Source organism: Ctenocephalides felis, unplaced genomic scaffold, assembly GCF_003426905.1.
Source record: "Ctenocephalides felis isolate EL2017-DRISC unplaced genomic scaffold, ASM342690v1 CF-g0.4_SCAFFOLD_03571, whole genome shotgun sequence".
NCBI lineage: Eukaryota > Metazoa > Arthropoda > Insecta > Siphonaptera > Pulicidae > Ctenocephalides > Ctenocephalides felis.
Window position 1 is genome coordinate 47,552,873 of NW_020539725.1, and position 14,749 is coordinate 47,567,621.

General features: G+C 26.8%; 1 protein-coding gene across 1 annotated transcript in view; it reads left to right on the top strand.

Moving 5' to 3' along the window:
• The window catches only part of LOC113386159 (cuticle protein 6-like), a 50,330-nt gene that overhangs the window by 9,246 nt on the left and 26,335 nt on the right, over window positions 1–14,749 (top strand). The gene's annotated exons all lie outside the window — the stretch shown is intronic.

Sequence of the window (14,749 nt, forward strand, 5' to 3'; positions counted from 1 at the left end):
TATATTTCTCGTGGAAAAAATTATTTCAACAGTGTGGCATTCTGTTGGTGTGTAATTGTGATGCAACCTTAGTTCAATTTTACACAAATGAAATCTAAGTTCAATTTTGACCGGCTCAGGAATTTAGTATATCAAATTAATTGCTCTAATTGCGAACTCTTTTATATTGGAGAAACTAGCCAAAACCTGAGTAACGCGCCTTAATCAACACAAAAATAATTCAAAAAATCCCAAACAATTTAAAACATGTTAACTGAGCATATTAAAAATTTAAATCACAATATCGATTTTTTTAACCCTAAAATTTACATTTTGAAGAGAATACAATTAAAAGAAGATTCGCTGAGGGGTTGTTTTTACAATTACATAACGACAGAGTCATAAATAAACGCAATGACAATACGGCCCTTATCGAAACGAACACGTGGTTTCTTAATAGCGTGTCAAAATTCCTTAAAAAATAACAAAATCCCATCGCCTTTTAAATTTTCCAAAAAATATCAACACATGCTAAAAAACTACTTTGAGAAAGTTGTGACATTTCTATCCTAAACTCCGAAGAGTAAATACATAGTTCGACAACTTGTCAAGTTATCATGATTATGAGTGTGTTTTTACCATTTGTGATGTTGTGTTAAAAAATACATATCTTATCAATGTGCACATACATACCATGGATTAATAATGGTTTCATATGCTATATTAGGATACAAATGTGTAAGTGTTTTATTACTATTATTATTATTATTGTTTTTCCATGAAATTTCCTTTCATATAATTTATTTAGTTCCAATTTTTATAGTTAACTTGATTACCACGAATGATGGCTAAGATGCTAGCCGAAACGTATGGATTTTAAATAAATAAATTTAAAAAAAAACTCATACTATTTTTTATTGATGTTACGCCGAATATTAAACTCAAATTAAACATATATATCAACATCAAATTCAAGAATATTCAAAAATATATATATATATATATATATATATATAATATATAACTATATAGATAATTAAATGTGTATAACTGCATCAATATAAGTATGTTACTATAATATCAGGGCAAGCCCATTTCTTTGCCATGATTCTCAGAGATATCAAATGGACTTTCGCTTTTTGTTCTAACAAAAGTGAAAATTGTGCTGCAACGGATGAAGATCTTTATACTTTGCTGCACTATATAAAATTATATCATAAATGTATGGGATTATGCAAAATTCTATATGCATATTATTATTGTTGTTTATTTTATTCATAGTTGGAAAAATATAAATTAAGAAAATTATTATGAAATTAATTAGGTAAGGAAATGATTCCTGCAAACTGACTTGTGCTTTTGGTGATGATAAAAGATATCATTATTCAAGTACATAATTAAGTACATCAATTTTAAATAGGGGCATGATATATTAATGTTATATTAAATATATATAGATATTTTTTTAAATATATTTTGGTTGAACTGCATTTATTAAGTTCTGAAATCAACAAATGCAGCGAGAACTTTATAATAATTTAATGTTTAATAAAGTTTGATAGCACTCAGTTACGTTAGTAAGTTTGTCAGTACTTAGAAAAGGGGTAAGATGGGACTTAGTAAGGGGTAAGATGGGACACAAAGGTCCATTTTGACTTTTAACAATTATACTTTGAAAGCCAAATCAACTACATCACAATAAATAACTCATATCAAACAAACAATTATTGAACCCTGTTCAGTAAAAATTACAGATAATTTACCATTGAAGAAATGTTTTTTTTCATTATTTTTTTTTAAATGTATCATTTGGTTTTTTTTCGCCAAAGGTAAAGTTAAAAAAGACAGACAGAGGGCAAAAATGCCTACTACTTTATTTTTCATTTTAAGTTTAATTCAATTTCAATGAATTTGAAAATTTTAAAGCCTTTCAGACATATATCTTATACATTAAAATTATATATATATATATATATATAATATATATATAATTTTTAATTTATATATCTCGTATAATAGATATACTTCAAAATTATATCGAGTTTATTATAAAACTACCTCTTCATCATGTAACACTTATCTTCATAATATACATTATAAACTATTTTGCAATAAAATTGAGATGATATAATTATAATAACGAATTTTGTACAATGTAGTGTTCATGATTACTTTGTGAATGATATTTCCTAAATTATTAGTCTAAAGTGTTTGATATTTCCAAGAAGATAAATGAATTATTAGTAATTATAATGAATTATGTTTACAATTCTGATTTATTCAATTACTCAAGCAAGTTAGTGTATAAATGTAAGTGCTAAATCATACGCTTTTTGCATATTTACTGATCTAAGACTCCATATTCACTGATAAAGACATAAAGTTTGATATCGAAACGTTTGGAAAAATTAAAGATTAATATATATAAATCTTCGATTTTCATTTGATGTGATCGTCTAAGGAAAAGTTATTCATATAATTTAATAGGATTAAATAGTATGTTTACGATGTGCTATATCCTTACTATTTATTACTGAGATATTATAATATTCTTGATTTTATATGACTTTATAAAATATGCAACAAGATTACGCGCTGAACTTTAAGCAACATTCACACGCATTTAACATAATTTAATTTACATTTAACAATAATTTAATATTTTCTATTCATTATTATATAATTTTCAATATCATCATTTAATAACACAAGTTACAAAATATTTGATGGTAGCCGAGCTTTTAAGATAAACTCGGACAGAAGCTACATGTATGTCAGCAAAATAGGAAATATTAATATAATAGTTACATATAAATTTCTTGAATATATAATATATGACACAGCTTGTGTTCAAGTTTGTAGATAAGTATAATAAGTTATCATTTGTAATTATTAACATTGAAAGACAATAAATTACAAGCTTTTCTCGCCTTGTCTGCGGGATTTGCAAATATGTGTCAGTGTGAAAACATTAGGCCATATTTTCAAATTAATAGAGTTTTGATTGTATATTTATATATATTTATATATATATATATATATGTGTGTGTGTGTGTATGTATATATGTATGTATGTATATTTATATCTGTGCATACCGATTTGCATAAATCTTTTGGAACGTCTTAACATTTTCTTTAACGCAGAAAACTAGTATTTTTGCTCGAGGCGACGTTCGCAAGAATTCCTTTATAGATTCATGTACCTCGTGCATTTATTCAGGTGTAGAAGTAGCCGCTCAGGTGTGTGTGGGAGTCTGAATATCCTAAAGGTATGCGCGACTTATAGTACAAGCGGAATGATCTTTGCACAAATCGTCTTACAATTTAATATTCACACCCTAAGTTATACTGGAATCGATGGTATATAAATATTTGCCCTATGATATATATATATATATATATATATATATATATATCATAGGATATATATATATATATATATATATATATATATATATATATATATCAGATGATAGAGTCTTGGATTTGTAAATATTTTGTAGAGCTTCACACAAAGAATCCAAAAAGTAATAAGAAAACAAAAAAGATTTTTAAAAAACCATTTCTTTATTCATTTACTGTCGACGTTTCGAATCTAGGTACGTTCCATCTTCAGGACATCTGTCAAGAAACATGATCTTGATAAGATTTAAGCAAACAAAATGTTTAAGAAAAGCAGAAGGTAGTGGATTTTTTTATATATAAAATGAATAAAATTGTTGAAAAAATAATGTACAGAAATATGACAATATAATCAAAATGAAAATGATAAGGTCAAGGTGTGAATTTTGATCTCGCAAAATTTCCAACAAAGTTTTTCGAAATAACCTGTGCAATCAGAATCATGATGTGAATTAAAATATTCTCACTTAAAATTTATATATTACAATTTAAAAATAAATATTAACGGATTATAACTTCGAATCTGTCATCTATCAAAATAAATGCTTTCCCTATAATATTTATGTAATAAATAAATAATGAGTAGACTGCCTAGGGCAAGTCCATAAGCTGAGTTAAACTCCAACTCGATTCAGGAAAGAATAGTGTGATCTTTCATTGCCATTTTACACCGCAGTACCCGAAATAGGTTTATTTTCAATTAGAAACATATTTTTTATCTATATCGTCAAATGAAAATAGTAATCGCTGCTGCCCGATGTCAGTTTGCCAGAACGAGGGCTTGAACGCGCAACCCCATCCATATGAGTTAAATTATTTATATTAATATATATTATAAACTCTTATAATCTTTGTATATATATAATGTAGATATTAAATTTTTTAGTACATTTTAATTAAATAGACATTAATAGAGGAGTCATTTACCAACATTCTTTCAATGTCATACAATATAAGTGGTTCTTTGCACTTTATTCCTTAATTTGTGTTCATTATTACTATTCTATATCAACTATTCTACATTATTTTTGAACTTTGCAAAATTAACTAAGTACTCCATTAAATTATTAAATTTAAAAATTAATAAACGCTTTATTAAATAAATCTAATAACATCTGTTCGGACGTATGTATTTTCATATCCTATGATAAACTCCAAAATAATTTATCGAAATTGGAACAGCCGTTTAGGAGTTGAGTGATATATATATATATATATATATATATATATATATATATTGCATTTGTATATACAATGAATCTTATATAACCATGATTCCAAGGTACCTATACGTTTTTTATAACTTTTGGAGGACTTTTAATTAGCATAGATTCCTAAGTAATCAGATTTGATGAAGCATTTATAAATAATCATTCACAACGAATCCCACAAATTATGAAAGTAAATTATAAAAACTAATTTAACAAATAAATCAATAAAAATGCAATATAAAGTGATTTATGTAAAAAATGTTTGTCTATATTTCGAATATTTTTAGCAACCTTATATCAGAGTTGAATATTCAACAGTTAAATTTGGTATTGTTACAAAAAGTTTCGGCAAAGTCAAATAACAAAAAGTTAAGTGATTATGAAAGTTAAATGTAGAATTAGTTACATTGGTAACATATTTTTAAAACATTTTAGTTCATAAATGAAATTATATGTTTAGGATAGATATGAGCATAAAATCAGATAATATAGTTAAAAAATAGATGAAAATAATTGTATTCGCAATTAAATAAGTACCCAAGTTTTTTATGAAAATAACATATGGGCAAAATTCCATTTGATTTTTAGAATTGTACAACTAAGCGACAAGTTAATCAAAATCCTGAGAATAACATTGTATTTGCTTATTTTGATCATAAAAAATAAATTACTACAAAAATTTAATATATTTTATAAACATAAGTATTTACTTAGGAAGAAAAACCAAGAAGCTTTGGTTGGAGTCAAAGTTAATATTAAGAGATACTTTCAGAGAATTTTTTTATCAATATGAAAGCATTTGAGCCTATGGAAGCATAAAATTCAAAAATATTTGTATTAAGGACCACATACATATATATGTCTGTGTAAGTTTATATGTAAATATTGTTGATAATTTATCTTCAATGATATCTATAGCTATATGCCCCATCATAAAAAAAAATCATAAGGTGATCTTATACAGGAACTGAGTTCATTAAATTCTTTAGTATGTAATAAGCAATTATTACATAGCTCACTTATTAGTATATATATATATATATATATATACAAATTGATATAAAGCAAAATTATCTCACGATGCTCATCAATAGTGACAACATAGGTCGTCTCATATTACTCGGTTCAAGAATTAATGAATAAATGATATATGAACATATAATTAAGACGTTTATCTAATAATTTATCTAATACATTTATTTATGAGTAAAAGCTTTGTTTTATTCGTGAATGATTGAAATAATAAATTGCAAAAAATTAATTTTAGTTTGAAATGTTAGGCTCTGTGACCAATGGTACAGATTGCATACCTCCTATATAATTTCTTGAAGGAGAAGTTTCTATTTTCACCAGAAACTTGCATAAAAGCAAAATTGGAAATACTTCAAATTTTTAAAAGTTTGAATGTTTTATTTATTTATAAAAAACCATGCGTTTTAAATATTTTTAAGAACATATTTTTTTAATTGATATAATTTTTGTGATCAGAATTAGGTAATGAGTATGAAATTTTTCATATTTGTATGTATCCTGGTCTTTTTCGGTTTTTGTATAAAATTTTGTACAATTTCTTCAGAGCTTTTGGTGTGTCTATTTTAAATCCCGTATTTTGATATGTACTATTGTTATTCAACTTTTGTAAAAATATTTCTAGTTTTAATATATTAAATGCGGTAGAATTTTTGGAACACAAACTTATCCGAACCTTTTCTGACCAATCTGGGTAGTATGGACAAATTATTTTAAATGACATGCAATTTATTGAAAAAATGCAACTAATAAGTAATATATCATTAAAAACCAAGGTATTTAATATTTAATTATCAATTATAGTTTATAGTGATAAAATTATTTCTTGAATTATAATTATAATATTTATGATTACTACTGTAATAATGACTCAATTATTTATCCAATGCAACTAATTATCTAGATTATGTTCCTTATGATAGAAACTTTTATAGCTTTCGTATTTCGAGGACAAGTGTGATTGATCTAGATCAAGATTTTGAGTTATATAGAACGGAACCCAGAAGATATTCGAAGAATTTTTATATCTTTATCATTTAGAAGCATTTATTACACTAATAGATGAAATTTCTATCAAAAATTTAAAAGTTGCTAAATCAGAATTCTCATTGCTTAAGTCAATTATTTGCACTTATCTGGAAGTTCATCCAACTTTCTTAAAGCAAAATGCCACTGACAACGAGTTCAAATAAGGCAGATATTTTAATTTGAAGTTTTTACTATTAAATTATGAAGGACATATATCAATAGCAATCAAAACATTTTTGATGCACCTAATCCATTATGGAACATCATCAAATTTTTGGTGACTTAGAATGCCAATCCAGTGAATTGACGTTCAGGTATGTTGAAAATCAATCAAAATATTTGACCATTTTTTTAAATTATATTTTCTTTAAGTATCCTGTTTTGTTCTGAATTTTAACCAAACAAATGCAAGTCGTAAAGTATGGATTTTTCAATTATTTGTATGAATCATGGAATTTTTACCCATGTTCTTATTTTAGCCTTTCATTTTGCCAATCATTTCTTTTGTGAAGCATATAACATAATTCAATATGTAATGTAAAAATATTTATTATTTAGTTTTATAGACGTAAATTGAATTAAATCAATATACGCAAAAAGATATTATACCTTATTTAGTTTATAAGGAACTATTATCATGGCTTATTATAAAATATTATAGTTATTAACTTTATAGTACATTGTCTATGGCATGTCGAATGATAATCACACTTATTGAAAAATAATGTTTGAGTCAGAATGTTTTGAAATGTTAAATGGTAAACTAAAATAAGAATTATATGATTTATTTTTACTAATAATCGATAATAAATAATATTTCAGATATAATCATTTGTAAAAAACTTTGAAATATAAAGAATATGTCAGATGTATTAGCAGTAATATTTTGTCTCTACACTTCAATAATTATTTATTTTAGTAATTTTTTATTTAGTAAAAATCCTCTGACTAGAAATTTGTTATGTTTATTTGATTCATAATTTATGATTTATAAATTTATAATTATAATTACATTTATAAATTTTTCTTAAATCACCAAGGAGGTCCAAAAATCCTTAAAAAATCGATCACGTGATCAATGGACGCCCCCTAACCTTTTGGAACTCCTCCTTATTACATATTGTTCTTTTAATTAGCAAATGTTTTACATTTTTTTCAATCTACATAGCATTCTGAAACGTTGCAGAATAATAGTTAAATATACAAAATTTACAAAGTTAGGTATTAAAATGAGACTCAAAAAAAATTCTTTAGAAATAATATGCGCCTACTAGCTATTATTATGAGTGTAATTATTATTGTTAAATATCATTTCATATATACATATATATGAATGGTGCAGCCAGTGACAACAAAGACAATCAAAATTCCAATACTTTACATTTGCAAGAAATTTACATTTTCGTGTCGAATAACCTTTCTAAATTCAAATATAGCTCCGTATTGTATTTAACTCATGACCTGAAGGTTTATAATTGTCTATTTATGAATTTGTACTATTCGAATCTACATCAAAGAGAAACAGGGGTGAAAATAATAAGTTCTAGTACCATAATTTTATTAACTTCCCTCAAGGCTAGGGTTAGTTACAGTAGTCGCCCAAAAATCAAAAAATTAAAATTTTTGCATATCTTTTCTTTACGTTTCTGAACAATTTGACAAACCTTGTAAAAAACGGATATGTGTGTGTTTTTGTATGTATGCATTTTTATCAACTGATTTAAATTATTCAAAAAGCATTCGATTCCTATTAGTAGGGAGATACGCTGATTAGTTTTTGACAAACACGGGTAAAACCGTTTTCGAGAATTGGAGCAGAAAAAGCAGAAAATGGTTCGGTTTTTGCAAGAACGAGGCATCCGATTAGAATGATTCAAAAGTATTTGATTAGTATTGATAGGGAGACATGCTGATAGATTTTTTGAAACGGAGCAAAAAGTGCAAAAATTAGCAGTTTTTAAACGAACGGAGCATCCAATTACAATAATTCAAAAAACATTTTGTTAGAGTTGGCAGTGTGAAGAAATGATCAGTTTTTGGGGAAAAAAACAATTTTTTTACAAAATTACAGAAAAAAGAATTTTATTACCAAAAAATATATAAAAATTCGAATATCTAAAATGATTCGAATTTTAATTTTAATTCAAACTAAACACATTTAAAAATGTTTGAATGTTTCATTACGATATGGGGAAGTACCAGAAATTCAAACTTTGGTAAGACTTTAGTTATATGTTACAGAAGTGACATCAGAAAGTTGCACCTACAATCGTTATGTACATAATATATATATAAGGTTGTCAAATATCTCCCTTCCGCCTTTTTGTATTATAAACCAAAAAAGCGGAAGGAAGATATTTGACAACCTAATATATGAGGGTGGACCTTAATATGGACATTTTCGAATTTCCTTGCTCTCTCAAATGCATCCAAATCAATAAAAAAAAATTCTCAATAAGTTTTAGTTGTTAATATTGTCTTTTAGATAGTGCCATTCAATCAAAGTTTTATATGAAAATAGCATGAAAAAATTTAAAAAAAAATTAAATCTGTTTTTTAGATGTAACTTAGCAAACAAATTAATGAGTTTTATTCAAAATTCGACGCTCTACAAAACAAATTATAAAAAACGTGTTTTGTAGAGCGTCAAATTTTGAATAAACGATGACACGAATTGTCACTTTTCATTTATTTGTCACTAAGTTATACCAAAAAAACATTTTTAAAATTTTGGAAATTTTTCCATGCTATTTCTAAACGAAGCTCTGATTGAATTGTGCACTATCTAAAAGTTAGTATTAAGAGCTAAAACTTTTAGAGAATTTTTTTATCAATTTGGAAGTCCACGTCCATGTTAAGGACTACCTCTATATATATATATATATATATATATATATATATATATTATATATATATATATATATAATAAAATTGTTATGACATTTGTACCTTTTGGAGGTTAGGTTTTACAAGTAGATTTAGAGCAAAATGCTTAATCGCACAACGAAGTCATACGACCGTAAACTTGTAATATAACATTTCTATTTTATACGAGAATTGGCGCCGTACCTTAAAAGGTAATAAACGTAACGTAACATTTATTTTTACAATTTTTGCAAATTTGTAATTTCAATGTATTGGTTAATATGATTTTCTGAATAACTACTTGATTGTAAAAAAAGTTACATTGATTTGACTTTAAACTCGAAATACCATACCCCACTAGTTGACTCAGAAATGTTTTGATTAATCCATAATCAATCAATAAATTGCCATCCTTGATCGGTGGTCGTCGGTCGCGCATCGGCCGAACGACGTTGGGCATTTGTCTCTGTATAGAGCTTATGAATCTATTTTATATTGGAACAAAATATAAATGTGTAGGCACATAATCTTATAGTTTAGTTACAGTTTTCCCTTTCGTTGCTTCGAACGGCCTTGCTTTCGCATTGTTTGTGCAATTTGCATTTCGATAGAAAAATTACTAAACACGGCTAATGAACTTGCATTTAGAAATACACAAAAATTTCGATTATCTTTTCCGGTCGACATACGCAAAAAGGTATAATTTTGCAGAAATTTTTTTTCGATACGTGATTGCAGCCGAGCATTTCAAAACCGAACGATATTTTCTACATGCTCAATGTTAATTTTTTAATAGTTTGTGAAATTGCAATTATAAATTAATTTATACGAGTTCAATAATTTATGCGGTTAACAAAGATTTTTCACAACTTATCGAGCTAAAACAAATTTGTTAAATTAATAATGTATACATTTGTTAACATATTGTAATGAACTCATAATGAATAAATGTATAAAAATATATTGATATAATAAATTAATCCGATATATGCAGTTTCTACAAATATATGTATACCTATATATATATATGTATACCTATATATATATATATATATATATATACAGACTGTCCCAGAACTCAACGCCAAACATGGTGATAGTATTGATAGTAACTACCATCAAAAAACTAGACAATCAAAATGTCTCGCTTAGTTTGAAAGTTGTGAGCTTTTTCATGCCACCAAAAGCTTTGGTCAAACTGTGACTACTTATCAATTTTTTTTATTGCATAGACATATTGCCTATCAAAATAATATAATTTTTTAAGACAATATGCTGGTTGTAAATGGACTTAAAGAGATTATCTCTTATAAGATGATCTTTTAGTAGGAGATTCCTCGCTTAATTCTTTTAAATATTTGTTTGGGTGATCTGGTAGTTTTTCGTGGTGTACTTATGAATTATTGTGATTAAATTTTATTAATTATATTCTTTTAAACTTTTTTTTAATTCTAAAACCGTAATCGTGAATAATATTCCTAAACTATAGTAAAAAGCCACAATTGCTCCGAATTTAAAAATCACTATTTGGTAATATATGAATTTAAAAATTGCTCTACTTTAATAAATCCTTTAATAAATCTATTAAACACAAACTCGACTTCAACTAACTACTGATTAAAGCTTTACAAAAAATGCTGAAGTATGTTGGCAAGTCCCATCAAAAGTTCGCACATTTCATCATAGTAAAATGGTAAATTATTTGAAGGTTTCATATTAGACAAATTGGAGTAAAAAAATAAAAACCTAGAATTAACACTACTTTTGCAAGTGTAATTCATTCAAAATCAATAATTCACGCACTTTCAATTAGTGCGTACAGCAAAACTTTGATAGAATATAAATTCAATATAATAAATTTTACTATCAAAGATTAATTACTTTTATTGATTTGATACCAATTTGATGCCTTATTTACGACCAATTCAATCAGTGTTCTCGTTTCGCCAATTACATGTGCATGAAGCAAATTTAAACTAATTGGCCATGATAAATCCAGAATGACTAGACGGACTTGGACACAAAATTAGAGAAATTCTAGAAAAGTTAAGCGTTCGTGCCTTATGAACACTTTTTTTTCAAAATATAATTTTGGTTGTATTATAGGGCTAAAAAAAAATTGAGTCATTACTCTATTTTAACACAGAAGGTATTTTTCTAAAGCGTGGAATTAAAGTGAGCAAATATAAACAAAATTCACTAGTAGTGATATGAATGAATTATTGTCTTTATTATTACACTTATCACGAATTTATCATACAACCCTTTCGCTAAAAGTGCCTTTTATTGGCGACATTCTCATGACTACTTGTGTGTACGGGTATCATCTATGGGCGACATGTCTATAGTTAACACCTGTACACATGATGTTTTCGGCTTGAAGATATACGAGTTTTTAATTTAGTTTAACTATGAGTTAAAATATTCACATTTTTAATTTTTTAATTCAAATTTTAGTTTTTTATGAGTGCATTTTCTTATTTTTAAATACATTTTTATTGATAATGATTGAAATTTTTTTAAACATAACGTTGAGTATGATTTTTCTTAACTGGGGCTAGTGAGCGTCACGCTGTCCCGTACAACAGAGTCACTCCTCTAGAAAATAATCTCGGAGTCAAAGGGTTGTATCATGTAATCGATATAGCATTTTTCCAACAATAATTTCAGATAAAGTCCAACACTGTTTTTCCACATGCTAAATTAGACACTCCTGATGTAATTATTAGTATCTTTCTTTATTCCGTTTAAATTGACCCGATTATTTGTTGCAAGTTTCAAGGGAACCAACATATTTGCATGTACGCCCCTTTCGACACGCTTTTCTAATAATCGCGACAGAATTATGATTATAGTAAAAAGACTTGTTTTGAATCAGTATCTTGTATGTATATGTCTAGATTTGTCATTAAGACAAATTTTGTTAGGAAAATACAGGAAACTCCAACTTAATTAGGAAAAGTTTGCATAGTGTATAGACTCTATCGCCATGTAAAGTTTCATCAAAAACCTCCAATTTGTTTTAACATTTCATTTCGAAGAAATATTCGATCTTTGCCCAAAAATTATTAGCAACTGACAACAAATCTTTCAGAAGATTTGTAATTTTTTATAATTTATGAAAACGTAAACGAGCACTTTCCTTCTTATTATGAAAACGTGGACGAAAAAACTTACACTTTCCTGCTTATTCTAAAGAAACCGCTTGGCTGATTATTTCAAAAAACTAACCAAAACAAGTTCTTATCAAGTTTCTTGGAATGGCTTTCAAGTTCTTGAAATTGGTCTAGCCGTTTCAAAAAAATAGACAAAAAGTCAAAAATTGGTCACAAACACACACACAATCTTTTTCCAAATTTGATCACAAACAATTAAAAAACAATTGAAACAAACGAGCAAATATAAAATCATGTCGGTTTTTTTTGACTTCTTCCTGGAGGTTGTAACGTTATGATTTATATATAAACGTCAGGCCACAAATTTAACAATATTTTGGTAATTTGAATAAAGGTACAGTTTTATAGTAAAAAAATAAGCAAAACTTCAAGTATTTTCTATTTCAAGCAATTTTAATTAATGATTTCAAATATTTTAATTATTTTTTTGCTCCGAGGAAGTTACTTCCTCAAGAAGAAGTCACACTGATATAAATTAATATCTACACTGATATAAAAATCTAAATCAATAATATATACATTAGATAAAAGATAACCCAAAACCTTTTTGGGAACCATAGCTAACAGATATGATACCAAGGATCAAGACGCTTGCATCCATCTAGTATATTTGGCTATATTTGTCATTTTTTATTTATAGAGTGGAAACCGATTTTTTCACTAAAAGAACGGTTTTCGAATTTTATAATTTTCGTCTAAAAGCCGGTTTTTAAAAACCGACGAACTCAGGTGGAGATCAATAAAAGGCATGTATTTCCTATTACCATTGATTATGAAAGTTTTGAAGCAACGTATTATATCGAAATGTTAAAAATATGAATTTATGAGCATTGGGTATAATGCACCATAAATAAAGTACCAATTACCTAGGTACTTCGTGATTTGCATTATATTATATTAGTTAACTTTGATCTTTTCGCTGGATGGTTGCCGCATCGGCTCCATTATTCGTCTGTAATACACTTATCTGTTTTTGTCCATCACCGAGACCAAGTCGGTCGGAGAGTTACATTTTATTTTTAATCTATAGCCTTTGCATCGATTTGCGAGCAGTATAAAACAAAATGTAGAGAACATCTTTAGAATTATATAGAAGCGATTATTGCATTCCTGATTCCGAGCCGTTGGCCGGAGTTTGATTATCTCAGGAGTTTAATTTTTCAGGGCCAGAGCGATTAAAACGACTTCCAATGACTAATGATTTGTTGTGATTATCCTGAAGCAACAAAACAAAGTTTCCCATTAAAAGTAAAATTTTGTTTAGTTTATATAGATCTTCAATTAATTGCATTTTTATTTTATAGTTTTTCAGTTAGTTTCAAAATAAAAAACCTGACCGTACTTAAATCTGTAAAACGCTACTAGTTTGAAATAGGTAAGGTTGTACTACACTTCCAATAACTACTGATTACTCTTGGTTATTCCAAAGCAATTAATGCGAATTTTACCCTTGACAATAAAATTTCATTTAGATTTTATAGTTCCCCAATTAAATACATTTTTATATAGTAGTTTTTCGGTTATTTTTAATATAAACTAGCCATGTATGTCATTGTACCTTAAAGCATATTGCTGTAACTTCCCGTAGCGTAACAAAATGTTCGAGGAATATTGAATGTTTTCAAATAGATTATTATAAATACTTTAACATTGTCTAATATTTATAAGAATTATATAATCTGAATTGCGAAGTTAATATTATTTATTTAAAGTATACAAGTGAGTTTTAGAATTTGAAAGAGAATTAAAATTAAGGTCTGAATTATTGTCAATATAAAAAAAAAAATTTTGAAAAAAAAAATTTAAATAATTTTTTTTAAAAAGCAATTGTTTCGTCAATATAAGCAGAAAGTTTTTTGAATCATCCAAAACGGATGCTTAGTTCTCTCAAAAACTGCCATTTTTTATACATTTAGCTTTGTATCTAGGAAACGGCTGGATCTGCCCTAGCCGAAAACTATCAGCATATCTCTCTATCAATAGAAATCGAATGTTTTTTAAACCATTCAAATCGGTTGATCTGTGCGCCCGAAAACGTTGACAAAAAATTGTATCCAT